We start from the raw sequence: 16,953 nt of genomic DNA on the forward strand, positions 1-16,953 counted from the left end.
AGTAGAGGTGGACGGCAGTTGTGGTTGCTCCTTTCACCTGGACTCACCTGTGTGGTCCCCTGGCAGGGACTAAAAACCAGAAGACGGAGAGGAGTGAATGTGTTTGACTCGGAGGAAACCTCTCTTGAGCCTGCCCTCACATCCTTACAAGGGATCCAGTCTGAGGTCCAGTTGTCCCCAAACCCATCTACTCCCCCACCACCCACTTCCCTGACTAAAAGCTAAATTTGGACGGTAACCACGCCCTACCCCATCCCCTTGGAGTCCTTCAGTCAGCTCCAAAGGCCCACCCCACATTCTGGGGGCCTCTGAGTCAAAAAGGAGGGCCCATTGGGCAGGGTGGAGTTGAGGGACCTGCTGTGGAGATGTCTCTGGCCTGGGGAAACCACTGCTTCCTCATCTGCCACTGAGACTGAGGAAGACCCGCAGATGGGCCTTGGCAAGCACCCAGAAGAATAACTCCAGACCACCATTCAGGAAGTTAAGACAGTGGGAGATTGGGTTAATGACCTTGACCCCAGACCCCTGTAAGGAAAGGAAAGGGAGCCTCTGGCTGCTCCTTCTGCAGATGGGAAGTTGAGGCTTCAGGGACCTTAAAACCTAATGGTTCTTATGAATGAGAAACATTCATACCCAGTAGTACTGTTTAACTCACATACCATGTCTCAGGATCTGTTGTAAGCATATTAACTCTTATTTACTTATTTATTTATTTATTTATTAAAATTTTTTTTTTTGAGACAGAGTCTCACTCTGTCACCCAGGCTGGAGTGCAGTGGCTTGATCTCAGCTCACTGCAACCTCTGCTTCCCGGGTTCAAGCAATTCTCCTGCCTCAGCCTCCCAAGTAGCTGGAGTTGCAGGTGCATGCCACCAAGCCAGGCTAATTTTTTTTTTTTTTTTTTTGCTTTTTTTTTTTTTAGTAGAGATGGGGTTTCGCCATGTTGACCAAGCTGTTCTCGAACTCCTGACCTCAGGTGATCTGCCCCTCTTGGCCTCCCAAAGTGCTGGGATTGCAGGCATGAGCCACTCTGGTCAATTTTTGTATTTTTAGTAGAGACGGGGTTTCACCATGTTGGCCAGGCTGGTCTCGAACTCCTGACCTCAGGTGATCCACCTGCCACGGCCTCCCAAAGTGCTGGGATTACAGGCATGAGCAACCGCACCCGGCCCATATTAACTCTTTTTTGTTTTGTTTTGTTTTTTGAGACGGAGTCCTGCTCTGTTGCCAGGCTGGATTGCAGTGGCACGATCTCAGCTCACTGCAACCTCCACCTCCCGCGTTCAAGCGATTCTCCTGCCTCAGCCTCCCGAGTAGCTGGGATTACAGGCATGTGCCACTACGCCTGGCTAGTTTTTGTATTTTTAGTAGAGACGGGGTTTCACCATGTTGTCCAGGACGGTCTCGATCTCCTGACCTTGTGATCCGCCCACCTCGGCCTCCCAAAATGCTGGGATTACAGGCCTGAACCACCGCGCCTGGCCATATTTACTCTTAATCCTCACAACAACCCTATGAGGTAGGCATTACCATCCTCCTCGTTTTACAGATGAAGAAAGTGAGTACTGAAGTTAAGCCACTTCCCAAGGTCTCACAACTAGTCAGAAGCAAAGCAGGACTTCAAACTCAGGCAGTCTGGCTCCAGAGTCTGCACTCTTTTGAACACAAGTGATGCTGCTCTGGGGAAGAGAACAGATAAGAGAGACCCAGTAGAGGTCAAGATTGGAACTCATTTCCTAAGCACCTTCTCTCACACTATTTCAGTCTTCCAAATGACCCTGTGAGGGAGGAATCTGAGGCAAAGAGAGGTTACATATTTTTAAAGAAATATATTACTCATGACACTTATTAAAGATGGTAGGGCCAGGCTTTATTCAAGGCCATGGCGACAGGTATGCAGACCACTGCAATGGGGTCTTGCAGTGGGAGAAAGATTGGACTCAACTCTAAGTCCAACAATGACAAGTGGAGATTTGTAACCAAGGAGCAGGGTGGGGTCAGTGGATGAGAAATTACTAAGAAGAAACATCTAGGACAAGGGGTTTCTGGCTAAACTGACTTGATAGGATTATTGCTGAAGGCAGGCCAGGATGCTAAGAATCCAGGGTAGTCAGATACCAAGGGTGGGAAATTTCCCCTAAATTGACTTAGCAGGATTCTTGCTCAAACTAGATTCAATAAGGATAGAGAGAGTCCTTATAAGGACCCTTATAAGGACAGGTCAGGCCTAGTCAAGCAGAGTACATGGAGGAGACTGACTAAGGTTTTGGTCAAAGGAGACAGTCTTTGTCAAATATCTTGCCCAGCCGGGCAAGGTGGCACATGCCTGTAATCCCAACACTTAGGGAGGCCAAGGTGGGAGGATCGCTTGAAGCCAGGAGTTCAAGACCAGCCCGGGTGACATAGCGAGACCCCATCTCTACCCCAAAAAATGTTTTGGGATTTTTTGAGACAGGGTCTTGATCTGTCGCCCAGGCTGGAGTACTATGGCGCAATTTTGCCTCATTTGCAGCCTTGACCTCCTAGTTGAGATGGAGTCTCGCTCTGCTGCCTAGGCTGGAGTGCAGTGGCGTAATCTCAGCTCACTGCAACCTCTGTCTCCCGGGTTCCAGCAATTCTACTGCCTCAGCCTCCTGAGTAGCTGGGATTACAGGCGTGGGCCACCATGCCCAGCTAATTTTTTTTTTTATTTTTAGTAGAGACGAGGTTTCACTGTATTGGCCAAGCTGGTCTCGAACTCCTGACCTCAGGTGATCCACCCACCTAGGCCTCCCAAAGTGCCAGGGTTACAGGCATAAGCCACCACGCCCGGCCCACTACATGCATTTTAACAAACATTTATTGGTTAATTCAGCAGATGTTTATTATGCTGGGTGTTCTCGGAGGCACTGAGGACTCAGCAGTGAACAAAACAGACGTGGTCCCTGTCCGCAGCTCTCTGAAGGAGGGTGAAAGTAAAGAAACACAGCCAACATTAGTTAGCGGTAAAAACCGACTTTATTCAGTAACTACTGACAGTAGAGGAAAGAGCTGAACTTCATTCTTATTTGCACAGAGGTGACTAGGAGTTTTGTTTTGTTTTTTGAGATGGAGTCTCACTCTGTTGCCCAGGCTGCAGTGCAGTGGCACGATCTCGGCTCACTGCATCCTCCCAGGTTCAAGTGATTCTCCTGCCTCAGCCTCCCAGGTAGCTGAGATTACAGGCACGCACAACCACACCCGGCTCATTTTTGTATTTTTAGTTGCGATGGGGTTTCACCATGTTGGCCAGGCTGGTCTTGAACTCCTGACCTCAGGTGATCTGCCCACTTTGGCCTCCCAAAGTGCTGGGATTACAAGCGTGAGCCACTGCACCCGGTCCATGACTAGGAGTTTTTTTTTTTTTTTTTTTTTATCTTTATTTTTATTTTTTATCTTTTGAGATCTTGCTCCGTCGCCCAGACTGGAGTTCCGTGGCGTGATCTCAGCTCACTGCAAACTCCGCCTCTGGGTTCACGCCATTCTCCTGCCTCAGCCTCCCGAGTAGCTGGGATTACAGGTGCCCGCCACACGCCTGGCTAATTTTTTTTTGTATTTTTAGTAGAGACGGGGGTTTCACCGTTTTAGCCAGGACGGTCTCGATCTCCTGACCTTGTGATCCGTCCCCCTCGGACTCCCAAAGTGCTGGGATTACAGGCGTGAGCCGCCGCGGCCTCATATTGTTAAACTTTTCTTAGAGCTAAGGAAGAAGGTGGTCAGGACCCATCCTTGTCAGGTGTTGGCTAGGATGAATGATAACACTCTTTTGACAGCCCTGAGCTTTTTCAGACTGGAACTCAAAAGGGAGCTGGGCTGCCCCCAAGCGGTAGCCTTAGGCTGCTAGAAGCTATGACAAAGTTTGGTCATGTCTCTTAGTGCAGGGGTTTGAATGCAGTGTTTCTGCATAGAGTTTGTGCAGTTTGAGGGGGAGTGTGGAACCAACAATAAACATGTAAATGACTTTCAGGTAGCGATATTTGAAGACAAGGGAGGTTGGGAGAAGGAATTGACTATTATGGTGAACTGAGAATCCAGAAATACAAAGGCCTGGGAAGAACAAGTGAAAAGCCCCGAGGCAGGACCAGGCCTGTCTTTTGCCGGGGCAGGAGGGAAGGCCCGTTTTCCTGGAGCACGGGTAGCACTCAGTGAAAGCAGTGAACAGGGTGAGACTAAGGCAGAGGATGGTGGGACAATTGAAGTCTGAGATCTTGGAGATACTCAGGGGCCAGATCACAAGGACTATGTGCCAGCAGGCCCACCCCATAAACTCATGCAAATTTGCACTGTATAAGCGCAGCTTGTGCTGAAGGGATGAGGACAGGGACCTAAAATTGCACTTGTACTATGTTCACCAAGTTGTACAGTGCATCCTGGTACAGGGCTAAGTCAGCCAGAAGAAAAGGGTGCCTTTTCCCAATAACCACAAGTTAGGCAAACTGTGAGCCAGAGGGGTTGCATCTGCTCAGAGGGGCACTGCTGTGGTCTGAATGTTTGCGCCCCCTCACCACTAAATTCATAAGTTGAAATCCTAACCCCCAAGGTGATGTTATTGGGAGATAGGACCCCTTGGGAGCTGGGCTCCACCTTCATGAGTGGGATTAGTGCTCTTATAAAACAGGCCCAAAGGAGCTCAATTGCCCCTTCCACCAGGTGAGGACACAGTGAGAAGGTCTCATCTATGAACTAGGAAGTGGGTCCTCACCAGACACTGAATCTGCCAGTGCCTTGATCTTGGACTTTACAGCCTCCAGAGCTGTGAGAAATGAATTTCAGTTGTTTAAGTTTATGGGGTTTTTTTTGTTGTTGTTATAGCAGCCCAAATAGACTAAGACAGGCATTTTTGTCTAAATAGCATGAAGGGGGCTGGACATGGTGGCTCACGCTTGTAATCCCAGAACTTTGGGAGGCCAAGGCGGGCGGATCACCTGAGGTCAAGGGTTCAAGACCAGCCTGGCCAACATGGTGAAACCTTGTCTCTACTAAAAATACAAAAATTAGCCAGGTGTGGTATGTGCGCCTATAATCCCAGCTACTCCGGGGGCTGAGGCAGGAGAATTGCTTGAACTCGGGAGGCGGAAGTTGCAGTTAGCCAAGATCTTGCCACTGCACTTCAGCCTGGGTGACAGAGTGAGACTCTGTCTCAAAAAAAAAAAAAAAAACCAATAATAATAATAAATAGCATGAAGGTGTTCTATGGGTTAGCTGTGGCTTGTGGGCCAGGCGCTGAGCTAGCAGTTGCCAGGGTAGCAGACCAGTTATGAGGTTATTGAAAAAGCTGAGGCAGCTGTCTTAAGAAAAGATAGCCATGAAAAATGAGTTTATTTTACATTATTACAATGGCCCATAGTGGCTGTTCAATGGGCATGTTCAGCACCTCCATGGAGAAACTGCTGTGACAGCTGTACAAGGGAAAGGATGATATGTTCAGGTACTCATTGATATTTGAGAGTGACTTCATCCAGATGAATGAACCCCTCTTTCCCCTCTTCCTCCTGCATTCCCTTTTCTCTCCCCACTCGAGACCTTCCTCAGTCTCTCTCACATTCCTTTATTTTTTATTTATTTATTTATTTTTTTGAGACAGTCTTGCTCTGTCACCCAGGCGGGAGTGCAATGGTGCGATCTCAGCTCACTGCAAACCTCTGCCTCCTGGGTTCAAGTGATTCTCATGCCTCAGCCTCCCAAATAGCTGGGATTACAGGCATGCACACCACGCCCAGCTAGTTTTTGTATTTTTAGTAGAGATGGGGTTTCACCATGTTGGCCAGGCTGGTCTCGAACTCGTGAGCTCAAGTGATCCACCCACTTCAGGCTCCCAAAATGCTAGGATTACAGGCGTGAGCCGCCATGCCCGGCCTCCTTTTATTTCTTCAACAAAGCATTTATTAAGCACTAGTATGTGCAGCACATGCAAAAATGTCCTCAGTGATGTCTCCAAAATCAGGTAAACAGACAAGTTTTAAAAAAAATTTATTGAGTTATCAATTTATGCATCTCTATCTTACAAAAAGGATTTGAGCAGCTGTCAATTCCAAGATTTATCTTTTCCTGCCACTATACCATGATGGACAGCAGACCTAAGCTAGGGCAAGATGATAAGAATTCCTTCTATTTATTTTGCTTTAAAAATGTTTATATTATAGGCCAGGCGTGGTGGCTCACACCTGTAATCTCAGCACTTTGGGAGGCTGTAATCCCAGCTATTTGGGAGGCTGAGGCATGAGAATCGCTTGAACCCAGGAGGCAGAGGTGGGCGGATTGCTTGAGCTCAGGAGTTTGAGACCAGCCTGGACAACATGGCAAAACACCGTCTCTACGAAAAATACAAAAATTAGCTGGGCATGACGGTGCGTGACTGTAATCTCACCTACTTGGGAGACTGAGGCAGGAGAATCAATTGAACCCAGGAGGCGGAGGTTGCAGTGAGCCGAGATCGCGCAACTGCACTCCAGCCTGGGTGACAGAGCAAGACCCCATCTCAAAAAAAAAAGTTTATATTATTATATTTATGTTGTATATACTTTATCTTCTTTTCAAGTGTGCAGAAGGGAATGATAGAAAATAAAACACTCCCAGTTATATCAGATACTCACATTTTGCCATGTTTACTTTGGATTTAATTTTTTTTTTGTTTTTGACACGGAGTTTCACTCTTGTCGCCCAGGTGGGAGTGCAACGGCACGATCTCGGCTCCCTGCAACCTCCGCCTCCCTGCAACCTCCGCCTCCCAGGTTCAAGCGATTCTCCTGCCTCAGCCACCCAAGTAGCTGGGATTACAGGTGCCTGCCACCATGCCTGGCTAATTTTTGTAATTTTAGTACAGATGGTGTTTCACCATTTTGACCAGATTAGTCTCAAACTCCTGACCTCAGGTGATGTACCCACCTCGGCCTCCCAAAGTGCTGGGATTACAGGTGTGAGCCACCACGCCCGGCCTAGACTTAATTTTTTTAAAATAAAGCATGAAAGATCCAGTTGACTCTCCCTTGGTTCCCTTCCCTAGGTCCCCAAGGTGTATCCCCTGTAAGCCCTCAGTTTCCCTTGTCCTGAATTTGGAGTTTTTCATTCCTATGCATGTTTTGTCCTTCAATTTTATATGAATGTATTCATAAATATTTTCTAGTAATTTAAAGAACATGATGTGGTCTTGTTTTGCGTGTCTTGAAACCTTAGACCCGTATTGACACTGTGGGGCCCCTCCTGCAGGTTGCTTTTTATCGTTCAACGTTGTCTATATTTGTACACATAGCTCTAGCTATCTCTTAATTGACATGGTGCTCTCCAGCATCCAAGGACTTCAGGGTCCATTATTTTCTACGATCCTCACAACAAATGTCATGATGCCCTCAGGACTCAAGAAGAATCTGAGACCCAGAGAGTGAAGTGAAGACCACAAAGGGGCAGAGCCCCAGGTTTCTGACTCCTGGCTCACTGTGGCTCCTCTGCTTGGGTGCTATCTGGATAATACCATGAGTCGCATCATTAAGACAAGAAGGGTGAGTAACAGAGGGCAGGCAAGTGGGAGAGAGAGGAAAGGAGCATGGAGAAGAGGGTAGAAAGGAAGGGTAGACAAGGGAAGGAAAAAAAGGGGGCAGAACCAGCAGAGGGAGCTGTATAGCTTTAAATCGATCTGATTCTCATGCTCAACCTTGGCCACTCATTGGGATCACCTGGGGAGCTTTGCCAACTAGTGATGCCTGGAATCCACCCCCAGAAATTCTAACATAATTGGCCTAGAGGGAGGACTGAATAGGAGGATGTTTAAAGGCTCCCCAGCTGGTTTGAATGTATAGTTGGGGTTGCAAGTCATTGACTAAGCAAAGCAATTTGTCAGGCAGTGAATTGGCTGAGGGGGCGAAACTCAAAGGCTGGCTTGTTAACATTAATAAGATCTTACACCTTGAAGGCTGGCTTGATAATACGATGTAAATAAGGTATTGAGATCTTGGGCCTAGATTCTATCAACAGAAATGGGCTAAAATGAAGGAGGTGATAATCCATTTTCCTTAGGGTTGTTCATACTAGTCTTACACTATTGTGTTCAGTCGTTGGGGCTTTGACTTGAAGGAGAGACCAGCAATTTTCACAATGAATACCAGTAAACCCCTACAGAGTAACAGAATTCAGCAAACACTCTAAGTACTTCCTTTATGCTGGGCCTGTGCTACAGGGAAGGAAGACAGAGATGAGAAAATCATAATCCTTGCCCTCAAGAAGCTCAGACAAACAGGCAACCTGGACATATATACAGACAATTAACTCAATGGGCTAAGTGCTAGAGATAAGTCCAAGGAACAGAAAGCAGAGAACACCTAACTCTACCTTGGGAAGACTGGCAGAGGGGCTAAGGGTAGGCTTCACAGGAAGGCTGCATGAGTGAACCAAGTCTTGAAGGTTGAGTGGGAGTTGGTTAAGGGCATGGTTGAGGCTGGGAGTTAGGAAGAGCATGTGTAAAGGCTTAGGGTGGTAGAAGCACATGGAACACATATGTGGCAGGGGAGAAGCTGGTGATGAGGCTGGAAAGATGGGGGCCTTGTGTGCCATACCCAGAAGTCCTGGCTTGACTCTGTAGGCAGCCAGGCATCATCAAAGCGAGGAATATAGGGAGAGCAGGGAGGGCCTTATGGAGAGGTGGCATCTAAGCTGGGTCTTGGAGGATGAGTAGAATTTCAACAGGCAGGGATGTGGGATGGAGAAGAAGGCTTCCCAAGAAGGGACAGGAGCAGAGAGAAAAGTGTGAGCAAAGATGTGGAGGCAGGATGAGTTTGACATGTGTCAGACACAGTGAAGGAACCGATCCTCTGGTAGGAGTGATCACAGTCATCTGGGGCACTTTTATTTTTGTGACGGAGTCTTGCTCTGTCGCCCAGGCTGGAGTGCAGTGGCGCGATCTGGGCTCACTACAAGCTCCGCCTCCTGGGTTCACACCATTCTCCTGCCTCAGCCTCCTGAGTAGCTGGGACTACTGGCGCCTGCCACCACGCCCAGCTAATTTTTTTGTATTTTTTTGTGGAGACAGGGTTTCATCGTGTTAGCCAGGATGGTCTCGATCTCCTGACCTTGTGATCCACCCGCCTCGGCCTTCCAAAGTGCTGGGATTACAGGCGTGAGCCACCGCGCCCAGCCTATCTGGGGCACTTTTTAAAAAAAATTTTTTTTTTTTTTTTGAGACAGAGTCTGACTCTGTCGCCCAGGCTAGAGTGCAGTGGTGTGATCTCGGCTCACTGCAACCTCCACCTCCTGGGTTGATTTGATTCTCCTGCCTCAGCCTCCCAAGTAACTGGGACTACAGGCACATGCCACCACACCTGGCTAATTTTTGTATTTTTAGTAGAGATGAGGTTTTGCCATGTTGGCCAGGCTGGTCTTGAACTCCTGGTCTCAAGTGATCCACCTGCCTCGGCCTCCCAAAGTGCTGGGATTACAAGCATGAGCCACTGTGCCTGGCCAAAATATCTTTTTTTATTTCTTTGCTTTCTTAATACACTTACTTTAAATTAAGAAAAAGAAAAAAGCCTGGCGCAGTGGCTCATGCCTGTAATCTCAGCACTTTGTGGAGGCCGAGGTGGGAGGATTGCCCAAGCTCAGGAGTTCAAGACCAGCCTGGGCAACACAGTGAGACCCTGTCTCAATAAATAAATAAATTAATTTTAAAAAGAAAAAAGGATAAAATATCAATCCCTGGCATCTACTCCCCTCCCATCCTCCAAGATGATTCTAATTTATATGGTCTGGTAGTGCAGTCCTGGCATCAGTATATTTTAAAAGTCCCCCAGGTGATCATAATCTGCAGCTGGGCTTGAGAGCCACAGCTGTAGGGGAGCTGTTGAGGACATGGATGGAAAGGTCGGCTAGAGCCAGATACCATGACTATAAATTAGCTAATGTTTATTGATTTTTTTTTTTTCAGATGTGGTCTCTGTTGCCCAGGCTGGAGTGCACTGGTGCAATCACGGCTCACTGCAACCTTGACCTGCTGGGCTTAAGTGATCCTCCCACCTCAGCCTCCTGAGTAGCTGGGACCATAGGCATGTGCCACCTTGCGCAGCTAATTTTTAAAATTTTTTGGTAGAGACAGAGTCCTGCTATGTTGCCTAGGCTGGTCTGGAACTCCTGAGCTCAAGTGATCCTCCTGCCTCAGCCTCCCAAAGTGCTAGGATTATAGGCATGAGCCACCTCGCCTGGCCTATTGAATGTTAACTGTGTACCATTCACTTAGTGTATATTAATCCATTTAATCTTCACAACTCTATGAGGATGGGTACTATTATCATCCTTGTGTTGCAGTTGTGGAAACATAATTTGTGCAACGTCATATGCCAAAGTGGCAGTCTGGCTTTCAAGGCATATCCTAGAAGGGCTTGTATTCCAGGCCAAGAGGTTGGCTTTTCTTCTGTAATCACCTTTGTTAGTTCAATGTGTATTCATCCAGAATTTTTCTTTATGCACCTGCAAGCAAGTATCCATACACATTTCCCCCTTTCTTTCTTTCTTTCTTTTTTTTTTTTTTTTTTTGAGATAGAGTCTCACTCTGTCACCCAGGCTGGAGTGGAGTGGCATGATTTGGCTCACTGCAACCTCTGGCCCCTGGCCCCTGGCCCCTGGGTTCAAGCAATTCTCCTGCCTCAGATTACAGGCATGCACTAAAAAGGTGGCATACTCTTTACGCCTTCTGTGCCTCGCTTTTATGAACAATGTATCCTGGAAATCATTACACATCAGTACATAGAGAGCTTCCCCATTCTTTTTTTTTTTTTTAACAGCTCATTAGCATTTCTTTGTGTGCATGTACCCTACTTGATTTCATCTTGGATTGGTTTCAGTTTCTGGCTGTCAAAATGCTGTAATGAATTATCTTGTTTATGTGCCATTTTGCATATTCCCAGAAATGAAATTGCTGGGTTAAGGGGTAGGTAGATGTGCATTTGTAATTTAAATAGGTGTGGCCAAATTGTCCTCTGTAGATGTTGTACTGTTTTGCATTCCTACCTGCAGTGTATGAGAGTATGTTGGCACTTAAAAAATTTTTAGAATGCCGGGCGCGGTGGCTTGTGCCTGTAATCTCAGCACTTTGGAAGGTCGAGGCGGGTGGAACACGAGGTCAGGAGATTGAGACCATCCTGGCTAACATGGTGAAACCCTGTCTCTACTAAAAATACAAAAAATTAGCCGGGCGTGGTGGCGGGCACCTGTAGTCCCAGCTACTCAGGAGGCTGAGGCAGGAGAATGGCGTGAACCCGGGAGGCGGAGCTTGCAGTGAGCCAAGATCACGCCACTGCACTCCAGCCTGGGCAATGGAGTGAGACTCTGTCTCGTAAAAAAAGAAACATTTTTTTAGATTCAGGGGGTACATGTACAGGTTTGTTACATAGGTATATTGCATGATGCTGAGGTTTGGGCTTCTATTGATGCTGAGGTTTGGGCTTCTATTGTACCTGTTACCTGAATAATGAATACAGCACCCAATAGGTAGTTTTTCTTTTTTTCTTTTTCCTTTCTTTTCTTTTCTTTTCTTTTTTTTTTTTTTGACAAGACCTTGCTCTGTTGCCCAGGCTGGAGTGCAGTGGCGCGATCTCAGCTCACTGTTACCTCCACCTCCTGGGTTCAAGCGGTTCTCCTGCCTCAGCCTCCTAAGTAGCTAGGACTACAGGCATGTACCACCACGCCTGGCTAATTTTTGTATTTTTGGTAGAGACGGGGTTTCGCCTGTTGCCCAGGCTGGTCTCAAACTCCTGACCTCTGGTGATCCACCCGCCTCGGCATCCCAAGTTTCTGGGATTACAGGCGTGAGCCACTGCACCTGGCCAAAATAGGTTGTTTTTCAACCTTTGTCCCCCTTCCCTCACTCTCTCCTTTTGGAGACCCCAGTGTCTATTGTTCCCATCTTTATGTCTGTTTGTATCCAATGTTTAGCTCCCACTTATAAGTGAGAACATGTGGTGTTTGTTTCTTTTTTCCCAATTAGATCCTGATATTTTAGGGCCAGGTGTGGTGGCTCATACTTGTAATCCCAGCACTTTGGGAGACCAAGGCGGGTGGATTGCTTGAGCTCAGGAGTTTGAGACCAGCCTGGGCAACAAGTCAAAACCGCATTCTACAAAAAGTATTAGCCAGGCATGGTGGCATGCGCCTGTAGTCCCAGCTACTCAGGAGGATGAGGTGGGAGGATTGCTTGAGCCCAAGAGGCGGAGGTTGCAGTGAGCTGAGATCACACCACTGCACTCCGGCCTAGGTGACACAGCGAGACTCTGTCTCAAAAAAAAAAAAAAATCCTGATATTTAAATGTGGATTTTTTTCAACTTTTATTATAGATCAAAGGGTACATGTGCAGATTTGTTACATGGGTAAATTGCATGACGCTGAGGCTTGGGGTCCCAATCATCACATCGCCCAGGCAGTAAGCATAGTACCCAACAGGTGGTTTTTCAGCCCACGCCCTTCTCTCTCCCTCTCCCATCTAATGGTTCCCAGTGTCTATTTTTCCCATCTTTTTTGTTTTAGTTTGCAAGATAATTTTTATTTTTACTTCTTTTAAAAAATGGACATTAATATTCAATATATATGTATACCTTAAAACTTCACCCAGTTTTACAAAAATTAGTCGGGCGTGGTGGCACATGCCTGTAATCCCAGCTACTCGGGAGGCTGAGGCAGGAGAATCACTTGAACCTGGGAGGCAGAGGTTGCAGTGAGCTGAGATCGCGCCACTGCACTACAGCCTGGGTGACAGAGCAAGACTCCATCTCATAAAAAAACAAAAAACCAAAACCAAAAAAAAAAAACCCCCAAAAAAAAACTTCACCCAGGCTACTCTGGGCACACTGTCCATGGGTTAGTCCTGCTCTGTAAGGAGCAGTAAAAAACAACAACAAAATCTCCCAATTTAGTGAAAACAAGGCATTCAATGGCAGACCAGCAGCAGAAACTGCTTATTAGCTAATAATCATTTTATGAAGTCATATCTATATAAAAACAAACACTAAAGAGAATAGACAACTAAAGTGACAGGCATAATTATAAATAAATACCAGATTACCAGATTTTAAATAGTAATCTATAAAAGTTTTACTATCTAAGGATTTTCACTCAAAGAAGAAAAAACACATAGTAATGTCAAGCTTGCAGAATGGGGAGTTAACAGATACATTTTCTCTTAATGGAAACCTATCTAGCTTCAGTAACATTCCTGGATGAAGCATTAAGTTACTGTTGCACTTTTTTTTTTTTTGAGACGGAGTCTCTCTCTGTCACCAGGCTGGAGTGGTGCGATCTCAGCTCACTGCAACCTCCGCCTCCCGGGTTCAAGCCTCCTGAGTAGCTGGGACTACAGGCACATGCCATCATGCCCAGCTAATTTTTGTATTTTTAGTAGAGACGGGGTTTCACCATGTTGGCCAGGATGGTCTCAATCTCTTGACCTCGTGGTCTGCCCGCCTCGGCTGGGATTACAGGCATGAGCCACTGTGCCCAGCCTTTTTTTTTGAGATGGAGTTTCACTCTTGTTGCCCAGGCTGGAGTGCAATGGTGCGATCTCAGCTCACAGCAACCTCTGCCTCCCGGGTTCAAGCGATTCTCCTGCTTCAGCCTCCCAAGTAGCTGGGATTACAGGCATGTGCCACCATGCCCGGATAATTTTGTATTTTTAGTAGAGACAATGTTTCTCCATGTTGGTCAGGCTGGTCTGGAACTCCTGACCTCAGGTGATCTGCCCACCTCAGCCTTCCACAGTGCTGGGATTAAAGGCATGAGCCACCATGCCTGGCCACTGTTGCACATTTTTAAAAGACTGGTCCAGCTGTGTTTCCTCTCATTTTAAATCATTCTCTTCATTTAAAGTATTGGCAGGAGCATCATTACATAGATTGTCTAGAATGTCTTTGTTTAATCCATTTGACTCCTCCTTTTGATCTTCATCAGTATTAACCTCTTCAATTGTCTGTACCCTGGGTGTATTCATTAACATTATCATTTCCTAGGGACTATTACTCAGCAGCTTTGCCTGCCTTCTTTCCAAGGCCACTTGTTTATTTCTCTCAATCCTTTGTTGTTGCTCATCTGTTAGGCTTCTACTTGACTCAGAAGCAAACATCTCACTTTCAGATGAGCTTGTCAGAAAGGGATCTAATTCAGTAGCAGTTACACAATGTCCATTATTTTCCCCAACTTCCTCATTATTGCTAACAACATATTCATGTAAAATAGGGAGATCAAGTCGAATTCATTTTAAACAGGTCTGAATTTCCTTTTTATTTCTCAGGTATTCAACTCTGTCAATAAAATCCTCAAACTGCAGTTTAGGGAATCGCCTACGTGCCTAGTGTTCCATGTGTCTGATTAGCATCATTAAGTCTTCAGCCTCATGACTTTTACCTTTGAATTTTGCCTTATCAAATACATGCCTTAAGGCTGGAAGCCCTCTCTCTGAAATTAATCTGTGAGCATCCAGCTTGGATATATTTCTTTTAATTGCTCTCTTTGGAGGTACAGGAACAAGTGCTCCACTTCCTGACTCTATATCAGGTTCAGCTCCTTCACCATCTTGTCTCTCTGGAGAGGCTGGAGGTGGGAAAGGAGGAAAAGTTTCATCTTTTACATGCTCATAATCTGGAAGGTCAATCATGCCATTCTCCTGTGGTTCTAGCATCTTTTCCTCTGGCTTTCCTCTCTTTCTGGACGCTCCTGGATTTTCTTTCCAGGTTCATCTAACCTCACAGACAGCAGGGGCCACAGTGCAGAGCTCAGTGTGCAAACTAAGCATGCTTCTTCTATTTTTCCCATCTTTACGTTCATGTGTATTCAGTGTTTAGCTTCCACTTATATGTGAGAGCATGTGGTATTTGTTTTTCTGTTCCTGTATTAATCTGCTTAGGATAATGGCCTCCAGCTGCATCCATGTTGCTGCAAAGGACATGATTGTGTTCTTTTTTATGACTGTGTAGTATTCCATGGTGTATATCTGACACATTTTCTTTATCCAATCTGCTGTTGATGGGCATCTAGGCTGATTCCATGTGTTTGTTTTCATGACTAGTGCTGCAATGTGTCTTTTTGGTAGAACGATTTCTTTTCCTTTGGGTATATACCCAGATGTGGGCACATTTTTAAAGACTTACTTAATTTTTGAATATGTGATACGCATATGCTTCAGAAGCAAAGGTGAAAAGGAGTGCAGTGGGCTGGGCACGGTGGCTCTCGCCTGTAATCCCAGCACTTTGGGAGGCCGAGGTGGGCGGATCACCTGAGGTCAGGAGTTTGAGACCAGCCTGGCCAACTTGGTGAAACCGTGTCTCTACTAAAAATGGAAAAATTAGCCGGGGGTGGTGGTGGGTGCCTGTAATCCCAGCTACTTGGGAGGCTGAGGCAGGAGAATCACTTGAACGGAGGCAGAGGTTGCAGTGAGCCAAAATTGCACCACTGCACTCCAGCCTGGGCAACAGAGCAAGACTCCATCTCAAAACAAAAAACAAAAAACAAAAAGGGCAGTGGAAAGCTTCCTGCCATCACAGTCCATCTACCCAGTGTCCATCCCACCATTAATCATTATTAGTCATTTATTACGTAATCTTCTAGTGTTTTCATTCTTTCGCTCTTTCGGTGTATGTGTGTGTGTCAGATATAGATTTTTATAACTTATTAATAGAACTTTTAAAACATAAACCAAAATAAAGAATACTTCTGAAAGGGCTGGAACATTCTGGGTCCCATGAACTGTCAAAATAGGCACACTGGAAAAACTGGAAATAGAATCCAACGTGAGTAGGGGGAACATATAAATAAAGGAAAAACAAAGTTCATATAAAAGTGAGAGACAACAGAACCTGGCTATCTCTGAAAGCAAGCTCCCATCATTTTGAGCTCTTCACAGAAACAGAAGAGGGAGCTATAACCATGAACTTAGAAGAGCTTTCCTTCTAAACATGCCAGAAAATTAATGTCGTATAAAAAGATGGAAGTCAAATCCCATAAAAAGTTATTGTAAGAAAATAGAAAATACAGAGCAGAATGACCTCACTACAGACAATGGGAGAATGCCAGAAAGATGTGCCTGCAAAACAGATGAAAATTCTATCCTAATATTGCCAAATGAGCTCAAAGAGATTAAGAAATTATAAAAGATAAGAAAGAACAGCATACATCAGAAAGAGAAAAATTCAGAAATGGAGTAATGGAATTTGAGAAAGAATTAGAAACAAAACAAAAAGTCGTTTCAGAAATGCAGACTAAACTAGAAGGAAGCTGGGTGTGGTGGCACATGCCTGTAGTCCCAACTACTTGGGAGGCTGAGGTGGAAGGATCACTTGAGCCCAGGAGTTTGAGGCTGCAGTGAACCATGATTGCGCCACTGCACTCCAGCCTCAGCAGCAGATTGAGACTCTCTCTCTAAAAACAAACAAACTAGAAGTAACATAAGAACAAATAAAAACAACAGATAATGGCTTGAGAGGAAAAGGAGAAAAGATTTTAAAATCAAAAAGAAGTAAAAGGCTTCTGGTTTTAACATGGACATAAAAAGAACTGAAAAGAAACTCCTAACCTCACAAGAAAAAACCTGGGCAGAAAGCGAATGAACAACTGCACGAACTCATCAGAGAACTGAGATCACAGGACAGGTGACCATCCTGAAATCTGGAGAGAGACACAGTACCTGCAGAGAGACACAGGACCGGAGCATTTGCTTACCCCAGGCTGAAGCCGCTAGATGCTATATGAGCTGATAGGAAGTTTAAACTTGAAATGTTGATGGATTTCTGGAGGCCGAGTGCAGGCTACGGAAAGAGTGTGAAGCTTTTGGGGACCGCTGTCATAGGGGAGTTCCCACCCTTTTGCAGGTTATTTTAAAATTATTATTATTTTTATTTATTTATTTATTTATTTTTGAGATGGAGTCTGTCTCTGTTGCCCAAGATGGAGTGCAGTGGCGCGATCTTTGTTCA

The 16,953-nt window shown here is 45.8% G+C and overlaps 1 pseudogene; it reads right to left on the reverse strand.

Moving 5' to 3' along the window:
* Positions 1–13,183: 13,183 nt before the first annotated feature.
* On the reverse strand, positions 13,184–14,666 carry LOC100460006 (TIMELESS-interacting protein-like; annotated as a pseudogene).
* Positions 14,667–16,953: the final 2,287 nt, after the last annotated feature.

The sequence above is a fragment of the Pongo abelii genome, chromosome X, assembly GCF_028885655.2.
Source record: "Pongo abelii isolate AG06213 chromosome X, NHGRI_mPonAbe1-v2.0_pri, whole genome shotgun sequence".
Lineage (NCBI taxonomy): Eukaryota > Metazoa > Chordata > Mammalia > Primates > Hominidae > Pongo > Pongo abelii.